Consider the following 15,330-nt stretch of genomic DNA (forward strand, 5'->3'; position numbering starts at 1 on the left):
TGACGATCGGTATTATGAGTTTATGTGTTTTGATGTACCGAAGGTAGTTAGGTGTCACGCCCACGATGCGGCTATATCTCCCACGTATCGAGGCACGACTTAGAGGCATAACCGCATGATGGTTTAGTCGCAAGTGGGGTAATCTTCACACAATCCCATGTACTGAATAAGAAAGGGATAAAGAGTTGGCTTACAATCGCCACTTCACACAATACATAAATAATTCCTACATCATCCAAATACACTCAAAGACCGACTACGGTCAAAACCCAAAAGAAAAGCAAGATAAACCCCAAATGCTAGGTCTCCGATCGTCCCAACTGGGCTCCTCTACTGATGAACCGGAAAAGACACAAAACAACGATCAAGATCTTCTTCGAGCTCCCACTTGAGCTCGGTTGCGTCACCAGCACTGGTATCATCGGCACCTGCAACTGTTTAGAAGTATCTGTGAGTCACGAGGACTCAACAATCTCACACCCGCGAGATCAAGACTATCTGGGTAGGGTAAGGTAATGAGAAGGAGCTGCAACAAGCACTAAGCATATATGGTGGCTAACCTATGCAAATAAGAGCGAGAAGAGAAGTAACACAACGGTCGACAAGTTAGAAATGATCAAGAAGTGATCCTGAAACTACTTACGTTCAAATGTAACACAAGAACCGTGTTCGCTTCCCGGACTCCGCCGAAAAGAGACCATCACGGCTACACACGCGGTTGATGCATTTTAATTAAGTTAAGTGTCAAGTTATCTACAACCAGATATTAACAAATTCTCATCTGCCACATAACCGCGTGCACGACTCTCGAAAGTTTAAACCCTGCAGGGGTGTCCCAACTTAGCCCATCACAAGCTCTCACGGTCAACGAATGATATTCCTTCTCCCGAAAAGACCCGATCAGTCTCGGAATCACGGTTACAAGACATTTCGACAATGGTAAAACAAGACTAGCAAAGCCGCCCGATGTGCCGACAAATCCCGATAGGATTCGCATGTATCTCGTTCTCAGGGCACACCGGATGAACAGTACGTACGACAACCGACGATACCCCAAGTTGCCTAGGGGCGACACCGCAAGTGGCTCTGTTTTGGACCAACACTCAGAGTAGCACTGGCCTGGGGATTAAAATAAAGATAATCCTTGAGTCGCATGTTTCATTTGGATGCATGCATATTTAGTTATTAGCAATGCAAAATAAAAGCATTTTCTGCAATTATGCAATAACTGGAAAAAAATAACTAAATGCACATGCAGAAGAAAAAAAAACATGCACGAGCCTGAAGCATCATGGTGCAGCGGCCCAGCAGCGAATGAGGCCTAAGTGGGTGTTTGCGCAATTGGTAAAAAAAGGCCTAAGTGGAAAAGAATTGAGTCTCCATGGGATTCGATCCCACAACCTCCTAGTTCAAAACAAGGGTGCTAGCCACTGCTGTAGCCTAGTGTTTTGTGATATAAAAGGTGGTCGGCTTTAGATGAAGCTGCTCCTCTGTGGTTGGGAAAAGAACGGTAGCCAAAGAACCAAACAAATAAAAAAGGGTACCATCCTGGGATTCGAACCCCAGATCCACTAGATATGCCCGGGGTGCGCTAACCACTGCACTGCGTTAGTGGTATATGTGGGCTCGTATAGCCAGATGGCCTACTTCAGGAATGCTCGAGCTTGGAGCCATGGCTCACAGTGACGCTTGGTGAGGCCGCCGGCGAGTGAGGCTGCAGGGACAGAGACTGCAAAGCGCCGGCGGGGGTGCGGAAAGGCAAAGGAAACTCAGTTGGGGGCCCTGTGAGGACCAACGACGCAAGGGTGTGGGTGTGGATGGGCAAGGCGGGGCTCGCGCAAGGGTGAACGTGGCTGGCCATGGCTTCGGCCATGGTTGCCGGCTGGATCAGGGACGAAGCGCCTGGTGCGTGAGCTTGGCGCACGCGGGAGGAGAGAGGGTATGACTACTGGGTTGCAGGTGTTGTGAGCATAGTAGCCGGAAACGGGGAACGGTGGGCCGTCCCTCGATCCGGATTCATCGACCCGGAATCAGATTCGGGAACGAGGGTCGATTCGGTAAGATTCGATGCGGATTCGACGTTTCCGCAGCTGGATCGTCGATTCAGGTTCGGCGACTCGATAGTCTTGGTTCTTGAATCGATCGAGTAAGCAAAAGGTCAGCCATATCAATCACGAACTCCTCGTTTTAATTTCTGCCCCGTTCTTTTCCACTCCTCTAAATAACTCCTTATTCTGCTCTCCAATTACTCCAAGGCTGCTAATAAATTTTCCATTGGGAAGGAGATACTATATTTTAGTCTTCATGAATCGACGATGCAGCCAGTTCCCTGTACAAGTACTCCCTCGGTCCCTCCCAGCCAGTTGCTCCCCGCACCCGTAAAGATTCACGTTCCTCGTTCCATGGTATCGTACCGGATTCATCGTACCGGAATTGATTGGATCGCGTTTCCGTTTTAGAAAAATCGTTCTAGAGATGTATACCCTCACTGTACCCTATTTTTTCCAGCCCCCGACTCTCGTCCCCCGTTCCCGTTCCTCGTTCCCACCGTACCGGAAACATGGCAACTATGGTTGTGAGTGTGTGAGCGGCGACTAGAGTAGGGGCATGAGCACAAGCTCGAATCGTCCATGGCGAACAAACTCGTGGCGAATGGATCAGCGACTACGAGGCAGAAAACTACAGGGAAAGAAGTTGGGGGAGGTGTGGATTATCACCATGAGGCTGTTGGAGTCGGAGATGTCATCGGGGAAGAAACGGAGACGACGTAACGAGGCATAGACCGACATTGTCCGTGAAGAAGAGGTAGCAGAGGAAGAAGATGATGACGCGACGTAGTGGAGGCGACCTAGGGCGCGCGGGGGGGGGGGGGACGTCTGAACGGAAGTAGTCAACATAGAGGAAGAAGATGGACATGCCGGAGATGACCGTGGTGGCCTCCGTCCACACAAGCAATGGCGAAGCTCTCGGTGGCGCTCTTTGTTCTCTGTCTCTTGAGGAAGAAGGAGAAACAGGGGAAGGGAAAGGGTGGCGGCGATGAGAGGGAAACCCTAGGGGATGGGTGCGGACACGGAGGGGGGGTGCTGGGCGTCGACGTGGAGCTCGGGCATCTTCGGTGGCCAAGTGATCAACACCCATGGGGATTTACTGTGAGAGGGAGGGGGCGCCGAGGTGGACGATGACGAATGTAATGCTTCATTACATTCGGTCGTGTGGGCTGGGCTTCGGTGGAGAGGTAAGTTGCAGGCGGGCTTGTTGAAGGAAATGGCCCAGGTGGCTTCGGATAAGGGTGATGCTTTTCCTTTTCTTTTAATTCTGCCCATAAATAGACAACCGTCAAAAGAGAAAAGGTCAGGGATGTTGGGGATGAATTTGAAAGAAGTGAGAATATTTCTGGACTCCCGGAATTATGAAGGATTTGAATAAACTTGTTTGGGCATTTTTAAGGAGAGAAAAATAATTCAAGTTTGAATTAGATTCAAACTTGAGACATTTTTGAATCCAACCAAAACAAGCCCAAAGGATCTGAAATTTGTCAAAGAGGGTGTAGGACTGGTTTAAGATTAATAGGAAAAGAATGAACATTTTACGAAACAAAAATAATGCCACTTGCAATAAGTGGGTGAGAATTGAAAGGAAGAAACTAGAGATGGGGTGTTGCACTTGATGATGGTGTAGATGGAAAGGGAAAGATGAAACAACAAAGAAGATGAGGAGAAGGAGTTCACAAAGATAACAAGCACACGACAAATATGCACACTACAATGATGATCATGATGCAAATGCAACAAAAATGACAAAGGCAATATCACATCATGAAGCATGAAACAAAGCAAGTGAGATGACCCAAGCAAGCAAACAAGGATGGCACAATGCAATATAATAAAATATGAACATGATGCAATAAACAAAATATGGCAAGGGCACTCATCGAACGTGGCAACAAATAGTTGAAACACACAACGACAACAAAATAAATGGAAGACATCTGGGGCATCGGTCTTGGGGCGTCAAAACTCTCCTCTACTTACAAGAGATCTCAACCCGAGATCTTAGGAATGAGACGAAGAGGAAAAGATGAACAAAGTTGCTTCTTCGACAAACGAGTGAAACCAATGAACCTTGAGAGGTTAAACAATTTCAAGGAAAGAATACCATGGAGATGAACAAAGCTGAAAACGCAATGTTAGGAAAGAGGAACAAGGAACATGACTAGAACCTTGTAGGTTGAAAAACATAAGAAAAGGGTTGCAATGGACAAGAAGTACATGCAAGCACTCTAGTTGAAACGAGATAAACAAGGAAGAACAAATTCGAACAACACTCCATTGAAAAGAGATGCAAGACTTGATAAGATGAAAAGAACTTGAGCAAAGGACACAACACTCTGGTTAAATGGATAAGCATGAAAATAACACGATCCTCACAACTCGAGATGATGAGAGAAGAGAGAAACATCACAATGCCTCCGGAAGAAATGAAAGAATGGAATGGAATGAACGGAGGGAAACAAGATCTTGAGATAGCGTGCTCACAACAAATGCTAGAACAGAGTTGTTGGATTATCAACAACGAAAGGATAAGCTTGATGTGGGCTTATGGAAGACATCTCAAAATTATGAGGTGACAACCTGCCACTCACGGGAACAAAGATTTGATTGAGAGCTAGAAAAGATAGAAAGCTTCTTCCACCGAGGTGATAAGAAAACTTGGATCATAGGTAAACATCACAAAGAGCAACAATCGCAATGGAAGGCTTTAGGTGAAATCTATACCAAGATAACTCCAAGGAAGAAAGTGATGGGTTCAAATATCTCATTCCTGAACTTGTGAATCATGAAACACAAAGAAATTGTCAAAATGACATAACACCACCTCAAAAGATAAGATAGAAAGAATTGCACTTCAGAATGCAAGATGAAGAATGCTTGAACTCCTAAAAACAAGACATGTGTTGAACACCATGTTTATTTTTGAGTATAGCTTGGTGGATCATAACTTCGAGAGAAATCTTGAGGACAATTGAAGAATGAAAGGAATCCTTGACGAACCACCCTGTTGAGCCTTCGTGAGAACTTCGGAAAAGAAAAGATGAAACAATTGAAACCGAGAATTTGATGAACCTCCGGAATAAGGAATTGAATTCACTCGATGAAACAAGAATAAGAGTTACATTATGCTTATCCTTCAACACTTTAAATTGATGACAAGAAGCGTATTTGGCATACTACTTATTCTCGTAGAAAGGATTAAGAGAGATATAGCGCAATCTTGAGAAAAGACTTCAACGATCCGCCGGTAAGATTGGAAAGAACAAATGATAACGTATGAAGAGGAACCTTGAACAAACCACCATAAGAATTGAAAATGAACGAAGAAAATATAAAGAAACACTGGGAAGAATTAGAAAATGAACAGAGATACTTGAGAGAATGATGCAAGAGAACGAAGAGATCGCGGACTGATTAGGGAATACTTGAATGATGCACCGGTATGATTTGGAGAACGGGAGGTGAAACCTGGAATGAATAATTCTGAGATGATGTGTTTCGGAGAATCAAACTGAAAAGACTCCTAAATTGCTCCGGAAGGGTGAAAAGGATTCTCGCAATCGAAAACAATTATGAGAGGATGGCATCAAGCCTGAACTTTGCATCTTTGAGAGAACGGATACGATTTGGAGGGAAAACTCTTCTCCAGTCTTCATAATTCGAGAATGATGACGAGAAACACCATCATGAATTGTTGAGGCACTCCGGAATGAAAATTATACAGGTTGAACCAATGGTGAAAAGAATTTGAAAGATCTTGGTGCAAGACATTTGACTGATGATAACTCATTCTTACGTCAAACTTTGAAATGAATTTGAGAATAACTCCGGAAAAAAGAAGAGTCAGGTAAGATCCTAGAAAAAAACTGTGCGTTAGGGCCCACTCAAAAGATACACCGTTGAACGATTTAAAAGAGAGATTGCGCCGGTTGAATTAAATGGCTTGAATGAGATAACGATCTCGAAAAACCTTGAACGGATTAAGAATGGAAATAGGAATCTCCTGAGATATCTTCCGTACTCCAGAACAAATGAATGGCGAGAAGTGGATGACTAAGAGGTGCACCGGCATGAGAAAACATTTGGAACGAGGAAAGGATATGATCGACAAAGCTTGAATTGAATCCACCGGAGAAAAAAAAGAAGAATAATAAACTTGAAGCTCCGTTAGTATCTTCCTAAGAATCACCAGATAAGAACATTGACGGAAAAGAATGGAGAGACTTCCCATCAATAAAAGGGATACTTGATTAAGAAATCTAAGTCCTTGAAAAAAAAGGGGGGGGGGGGGGGAAAAACAAAGGCAACTTGGGGACGGATGAAACAAACACCGTCGACGAAAACTGAGATTGGATCTTGCGAATAGGAAAAATGATAGGATCATCTTGAAGAGAATCGCACCGGTTGGAAAGAATTGACATGACAACCTCGATGATCAAGAAGGATTGGTATTCACATAGAAGTGTGAGAACACCACTTAGGGAAGGTATGGAATCAACACTTGACATTGAAGCAACTCGAATACCACAACTCAAAACAAAACAAAGGATTGGCTTGCAAAATAAGCCGGAAACAAACATATGATAGATCCCATATCGTATCACGTGTTTGTTGGAAAGATATTCTAGGAGCTACTTGGATTCCCACCTATAAACTCCCAGAACTTTCTGGTTATGCAATCAGATGTTGGGGATACAGGGGAAGCATAATATCTCACACAAACTAACAATTCCTACATCCAGCTGTATCCATCCTTCAACACATAGCCAAGAAACCTTTGGAAATCGTGTACCTCAACCTTCGAAAAGAATCCATTATACAAGTTATGGCAATACTCCCGAACTCCCGCCCCAGTACTGGGTGGCGTCGAGGTTATCTCATCAACAACTGCATAAAAGAGATTTTCGATGTCGGCGAACTCAGGTATTCCAGAACTGCAACAATAAAATTGTGACGACAACACCTCGAAGCTCAACTCCCCAGGACACTGCCACAACCCCTAAATGTCAGGAGGCACCAAGAACAATGTTCTCGTCACAAGAATATCGGCACGATTCCAAGATACCCGCGTGATCCTAAATTTTTTTTCGTGAAATTTGAGGAGAGGGAAGTCAAAACTTCTACGTCAGGAGACCTCACCAGAGCGACGAATGGACTGAGGAGTAAAAAGAATCCTACTCTCCGATATATATAATCCTAAGACTTAAAACATTTTGTTCTAGACTCAACAACGTCAGCGATTCGATCAAGCAGGGGGGTCCTAAGTCGGGGATGGCTCTGATTACCAACTTGTCACGCCCACGATGCGGCTATATCTCCCACGTGTCGAGGCACGACTTAGAGGCATAACCGCATGGTGGTTTAGTCGCAAGTGGGGTAATCTTCACACAATCCCATGTACTGAATAAGAAAGGGATAAAGAGTTGGCTTACAATCGCCACTTCACACAATACATTAATTATTCCTACATCATCCAAATATACTCAAAGACCGACTATGGTCAAAACCCAAAAGAAACGGAAGATAAACCCCAAATGCTAGGTCCCCGATCGTCCCAATTGGGCTCCGCTACTGATCAACCGGAAAAGACACAAAACAACGATCAAGATCTTCTTCGAGCTCCCACTTGAGCTCGGTTGCGTCACCTGCACTGGTATCATCGGCACCTGCAACTGTTTGGAAGTATCTGTGAGTCATGAGGACTCAGCATTCTCACACCCGCGAGATCAAGACTATTTGAGCTTATGGGTAGGCTAAGGTAATGAGGTGGAGCTGCAGCAAGCACTAAGCATATATGGTGGCTAACCTACGCAAATAAGAGCGAGAAGAGAAGCAACACAACGGTCGAGAAGCTAGAAATGATCAAGAAGTGATCCTAAAACTACTTACGTTCAAATGTAACACAAGAACCGCGTTCGCTTCCCGGACTCCGCCGAAAAGAGACCATCACGGCTACACACGCGGTTGATGCATTTTAATTAAGTTAAGTGTAAAGTTATCTACAACCGGATATTAACAAATTCCCATCTGCCACATAACCGCGGACATGGCTCTCGAAAGTTTAAACCCTGCAGGGGTGTCCCAACTTAGCCCATCACAAGCTCTCACGGTCAACGAAGGATATTCCTTCTCCCGAAAAGACCCGGTCAGTCTCGGAATCCCGGTTACAAGACATTTCGACAATGGTAAAACAAGACCAGCCAAGCCACATGATGTGCCAACAAATCCTGATAGAAGTCGCACGTATCTCGTTCTCAGGGCACACCGGATGAACACTACGTACGGCAACCGACGATACCCCAAGTTGCCTAGGGGCAGCACCGCAAGTGGCTCTGTTTTGGACCAACACTCAGAGGAGCACTGGCCCGGGGGTTAAAATAAAGATGACCCTTGAGTTTGCAGAACCCAAGGGAAAAGGCTTAGGTGGCAAAAGTAAAACCAAGGTTGGGCCTTGCTAGAGGAGTTTTATTCAAAGCGAACTATCAAGGGGTTCCTATTGTTGGGGAACATAGTAATTTCAAAAAAATTCCTACGCACACGCAAGATCATGGTGATGCATAGCAACGAGAGGGTAGAGTGTTGTCCATGTACCCTCGTAGACCGAAAGCGGAAGTGTTAGCACAACATGGTTGATGTAGTCGTACGTCTTCATGATCCGACCGATCAAGTACCGAACGTACGACACCTCCGAGTTCAGCACACGTTCAGCCTGATGACGTCCCTCGAACTCCGATCCAGCCGAGTGTTGAGGGAGAGTTTTGTCAGCACGACGGCGTGGTGACGATGTTGATGTTCTACCGATGCAGGGCTTCGCCTAAGCACCGCTACAGTATTATCGAGGTGGACTATGGTGGAGGGGGGCACCACACACGGCTAAAAGATCAAACAGATCAATTGTTGTGTCTATGGGGTGCCCCCTGCCCCCGTATATAAAGGAGCAAGGGGGGGTGCGGCCGGCCATATGAGGAGGCGCGCCGGAGGAGTCCTACTCCAACCGGGGGTAGGACTCCCCTCCTTTTTCCTAGTTGGATTAGGACTTGGGGGGAAGGAGGAGAGAGGGGAAAGGAAAGGGGGGGGGGGGCGCCGCCGCCCCCCTTGTCCAATTCGGACTTGGGGGGGGGGAGGGGCGTGCGGCTGCCCCTTGTCCACCTCACCTCTTCCTCCACTTGGGCCCATAAGGCCCAATAGCCTCGGGGGGTTCCGGTAACCCCTCCGGTACTCCGGTAAAATCACTATTTCACCCGGAACACTTCCGATATCCAAACATAGGCTTCCAATATATCAATCTTCATGTCTCGACCATTTCGAGACTCCTCGTCATGTCCGTGATCACATCCGGGACTCTGAACAACCTTCGGTACATCAAAACATATAAACTCGTAATATAACCGTCATTGTAACGTTAAGCGTGCGGACCCTACGGGTTCGAGAACTATGTAGACATGACTGAGACATGTCTCCGGTCAATAACCAATAGCGGAACCTGGATGCTCATATTGGCTCCTACATATTCTACGAAGATCTTTATCGGTCAGGCCGCATAACAACATACGTTGTTCCCTTTGTCATCGGTATGTTACTTGCCCGGGATTCGATCGTCGGTATCTCAATACCTAGTCCAATCTCGTTACTGGCAAGTCTCTTTACTCGTTCCGTAATACATCATCCCGCAACTAACCCATTAGTTGCACTGCTTGCAAGTCTTAAGTGATGTGCATTACCGAGAGGGCCCAGAGATACCTCTCCAACAATCGGAGTGACAAATCCTAATCTCGAAATACGCCAACCCAACAAGTACCTTCGGAGACACCTGTAGTGCACCTTTATAATCACCCAATTACGTTGTGACGTTTGGTAGCACACAAAGTGTTCCTCCGGTAAACGGGAGTTGCATAATCGCATAGTCATAGGAACATGTATAAGTCATGAAGAAAGCAATAGCAACATACTAAACGATCGTGTGCTAAGCTAATGGAATGGGTAATGTCAATCACATCATTCTCTAATGATGTGACCCTGTTAATCAAATGACAACTCATGTCTATGGTTAGGAAACTTAACCATCTTTGATTCAACGAGCTAGTCAAGTAGAGGCATACTAGTGACATACTGTTTGTCTATGTATTCACACATGTATTATGTTTCCGGTTAATACAATTCTAGCATGAATAATAAACATTTATCATGATATAAGGTAATAAATGATAACTTTATTATTGCCTCTAGGGCATATTTCCTTCACCTATAACACCCAACCGCGTAAGGAACGCAAAATCAAGGAACATAACACCGGTATGACGGAAACTAGGGCGGCAAGAGTGGAACAAAATACCAGGCATAAGGCCGAGCCTTCCACCCTTTACCAAGTATATAGATGCATTAATTAAATAAGATATAATGTGATATCCCAACATATCCATGTTCCAACATGGAACAAACTTCAGCTTCACTTGCAACTAGCAACGCTATAAGAGGGGCTGAGCAAAAGTGGTAACATAGCCAAACACTGGTTTGCTAGGAAGGTGGGTTAGAGGCTTGACATGGCAATATGGGAGGCATGATATAACAAGTGGTAGGTAGCGCGACATAACGATAGAGCGAACAACTAGCAAGCAAAGATAGAAGTGATATCGAGGGTATGGTCATCTTGCCTGAAATCCCGCAAGGAAGAAGAACGAGTCCATGAGGAAGAAAACGGACGTAGACGAACGAATCCTCACAAACGCGGCGTTACCGGAACTAACAAGAAGAAGCAACACCGGAAAGGAGCAAACAACATGGTAAACCAACAAGCATAAACATGGCATGATGCATGATACGTCTCCAACGTATCTATAATATATGAAGTATTCATGCTATTATATTATGAACCTTGGGTGTTTCATATGCATTTATATGCTTTTTATATGGTTTTTGGGACTAACCTATTAACCTAGAGCCAAGTGCCAGTTTCTGTTTTTTCCTTGTTTTTGAGTTCTACAGAAAAGGAATATCAAACGGAGTCCAATTGACATGCCAATTTTTGACGATTTTTATGGACCAAAAGAAGAGCCCGGAGTAAAAGAGTTGGGCCAGAAGAGTCCCGGGGCATCCACAAGGGTGGGGGCGCACCCACTCCCCCAGGCGCGTGGGCCTGCCTCGTGGATGACTCGGGCACCTCCTTGACGTGATACCGACGCCAAAAATTCCTATAAATACAGAAACCTCTAGAAAATAACCTAGATCGGGAGTTCCGCCGCGAGAAGCCTTCGTAGACACCGAAAACCAATCTAGGCCCTTTCTGGCACCCTGCCGGAGGGGGCCATCATCACCGGAGGGCATGGAGGAGGATCCCGGAGGGGCCATCATCACCATGAACGCCAAGGACCAGAGGGAGAACCTCTCCTCATCTAGGGGGGAGGCCATGGAGGAGGAAGCACAAGGGGGAGAACTTCTCCTCCTCTCTCTTGGTGGCACCGGAGTGCCATCGAGAGGGGAATCATCGCCGCGGTGATCGTCTTCATCAACATCACCATCATCATCACCATCCTCATCTCTTTTACGCGGTCCACTCTCCCGCACCCCGCTGTAATCCCAACTTGAACATGGTGCTTTATGCCACATATTATGATTCAATGATGTGTTGCTATCCTATGATGTTCTGAGTAGATATCCCTTGTCTTTGGGTTGATTGATGACCTAGATTGGTATGAGTTGTATGTTTTACTTTGCTGATGTCCTATGGTGCCTCCGTGTCACGCAAGCGTGAGGGATTCCCGCTGTAGGGTGTTGCAATACGTTTATGATTCGCTTATAGTGGGCTGCGTGAGTGACTGAAACACAAACCCGAGTAAGGGGGTTGTTGCGTATGGGATAGAGAGGACTTGATGCTTTAATGCTATGGTTGGGTTTTACCTTAATGATCTTTAGTAGTTGCGGATGCTTGCTAGAGTTCCAATCATAAGTGCATATGATCCAAGAAGATAAAGTATGTTAGCTTATGCCTCTCCCTCATATGAAATTGCAATGACGACTATCGGTCTTGTTAACAATTGCCTAGGACAATTCCGCACACCGATCCACCATTATTCCACACTCGCTATTTATAATATTTAGTAATATATTCTAACTTTATGATAACAACACCTACTTTTATATTTTAGCTCTCCGATATCATACAAAGTTATCCACTTCATACCCACAACATAGTTTTATTTCTCATTTCTAGTTGGAAGCAAACGTTCGGTGTACGTAGAGTCGTATCAGTGGCAGATAGGGCTTGAGAGAATATTGATCTTACCTTTAGCTCCTTGTGGGTTCGACACTCCATACTTATCACTTCCACCTTTGGAAATTTCTACGATGATTCCCTGCACTTTGGGATTATCAATGCACAAACAAGTATGATGCATGTCCGGTTTAATGAGGCATGGCAAAGTGCAACAAACGATACTACAAGTTAAGTGGAGCTCATTATGCATCGAGATGCATATTGACGAAACACCACATGACTTATTTAGTTCACTCTCGTTTATGCTATCCAAAAATATTAAATGTTATTAAACATGGCAAGAGGTGAAGCACAACAAAACTACCTACCTAGGCAAGTTTAAACGAGGCCGAAAATAACAAACAACAATTTCGGAAAATCCTCATGTGCATATTTTAGATTTGGTACTGTTCTTCCTAAACCATAATTCTAGTGTTGTTAAACAGCAAAAGTAAGTGCATCATGTTAATCTACGCATTTTCTACCCCATTTACATATAAAGAACATTTAATTTGGAGCTACGGTTATTTATTTATGAAATAAAACATTTTAGCATGTCATTTATGCAAATTCATGCAAACAGCAATTTTAGATATTTTAAGATGGATAAAAGATGCATATTATGAAAGTAGATGAAATTCTAAGCATTTTACATATATGACATGTTTCATTTGGATGCATGCATATTTAGTTATTAGCAATGCAAAATAAAGGCATTTTTTGCAATTATGCAATAACTGGAAAAAATAACTAAATGCACAAGCAGAAGAAAAAAAAACATGCACGGGCCCGAAGCATCACGGTGCAGCGGCCCAACAGCGAATGAGGCCTAAGTGGGTGTTTGCGCGATTGGGAAAAAAGGACACAGAGGAAAAGAATTGAGGCTCCATGGGTTTCGATCCCACGATCTCCTAGTTCAAAACCAGGGTGCTAGCCACTGCTGTAGCCTGGTGTTTTGTGATACAAAAGGTGGTCGGCTTTAGATGAAGCTGCTCCTCTATGGCTGGGAAAAGAACAGTAGCCAAAGAACGACACAAAGAAAAAATGGTACCATCCTGGGATTCGAACCCCAGATCCACTGGATATGCCCGGGGTGCGCTAACCACTGCGCCACGTTAGTGATACAAGAGGGATCATAGAGCCAGATGACCTACTTCAGGAATGCTCGAGCTTGGAGCCATGGCTCACGGTGACGCTTGGTGAGGTCGCCGGCGAGTGAGGCGGCAGGGACAGAGACTGCAAAGCACCGGCGGGGGTGCGGAAAGGCAAAGGTAACTCGGTCGGGGGCGCTGTGAGGAGCAACGACGCAAGGGTGTGGGTGTGGATGTGCAAGGCGGGGCTCGCGCAAGGCTGAACGTGGCTGGCCATGGCTTCGGCCATGGTTGCTGGCTGGATCAGGGACGAAGCGCCTGGTGCGTGAGCTTGGCGCGCGCGGGAGGAGAGAGGGTACGACTACTGAGCTGCTGGTGTTGTGAGTGTGTGAGCGGCGACTAGAGCAGGGGCACGAGCACAAACCAGCCAGGAAAGGCCGGGTTAACTTCATCCGTAGTTGATTATGCTTGAAGCCCATGTAGACAGATGAGGAAAGGCCCAGGGCCCAGAACCGGTTTAAGGCCTGTAGCCGTGAACCGGCATTGGTATGTAACTTGTATTGTAAGATAGAAAGAGTGGACACTGAACCGGACACATTTATGAGCCGGTCTCGGGACTCTGTAAACCGACGGGCGCCACCCATGTATATAAGGGGACGACCCGGCGGCGGTTCAGGACAACAGAAAACAACTCGAGGGCCAGTCAAAGCGGATTCGCTCCCTGGTCTTCAAAACCCTAGCAATACCAATCACAACTAGACGTAGGCTTTTACCTTCATCGAAGGGGTCGAACTAGTATAAAACTCTCCATGTCACTTTGTCCGGTTTAACCCCTTTAAAGCTAACCCGTTGTGACGGATCCACGACTAAGTCCTTTCATGAGGACATCTGCCGTGACAAACCCACGACAGTTGGCGCCCACCGTGGGGCTATCGCACGATGGTTTCGAGTTCTTGAAGGGTAGCTTTGATGGACTCAAGGGATACGCTATGGGTCGGATGACGAAAAGTCGTCGCGGCAAGCTCTACATCGACAACGCAGGATAGGGTCCCGAGACCAATTCAATCGAATACGGGTACCGGGTCCCCTTTGGTGGGATTCACGTCTTCATCGGCAAGATTGGCGAACCGGCCCTGAGCCGGACATCTGCACCGACATCATTGAGACGGCTCAGCGTGCAAGCCCTTCGCCGGTTCAGCCCGTGGCAAAGCATGTCTTCGTAGGCGTCATCCATGGGGCGGAATACGAGGACGGACCGGCGTCCAATGGAGAAACCGTTGTCTGCTCCGACGAGAGTCTTCTGGAGAGACCGAATCGCTCTATCAGTTGCAGGATGGCCGGATTAGCGGAGGATCCAAGGGCAACAGTATTCCGGACTCCCCTGATCTGCCAAACCGGGCTGCTATCTTTATGGCCGGTACACAGTCGGCGCCTCATTCGTCGGCCGCTGCAGCAATACTCTCCGGTTCAACAACGGCCACGCTGGCAAGGGCAGGAAGCTCTACGCCGCCTCCGGCTCATGTCCTGTCTAACTTGTTCGACGCTTTGGCAACATTGATGGCCGCAGAGGTGGATGCAGCAGCCGGGATGAGCCCAACGCGGAGATTGCAAAGGTGAAGGATCAGATAGCTCAGGCTAAAGCGGACCTAGCGGCAGAGAACGCTAGGATGGCTACAGAACGGGCCGAGTTGGAAGCCCAGGCCTATCGGATTAGGCTGGATCAGAACGCTTCCGAAGAAGTCATGAGAAGAAGGTACCCATCGCATCTCCCGTTGGGTTACGAGCCACGAAATCTCTTCAATACGCCAGGAGTAGGAACTAGTAACCAAGCGATATTAAACCGGACGGAGGTACCAGGAACAGGAGCGCCGGTTCAACCACGCATGATGGACCCGCCGCATCAGAACAACATTGTGCCACAGTATGTACCAACACCTCC

This window comes from Triticum urartu, chromosome 7, assembly GCF_003073215.2.
Source record: "Triticum urartu cultivar G1812 chromosome 7, Tu2.1, whole genome shotgun sequence".
In the NCBI taxonomy this organism is placed as follows: Eukaryota; Viridiplantae; Streptophyta; class Magnoliopsida; order Poales; family Poaceae; genus Triticum; species Triticum urartu.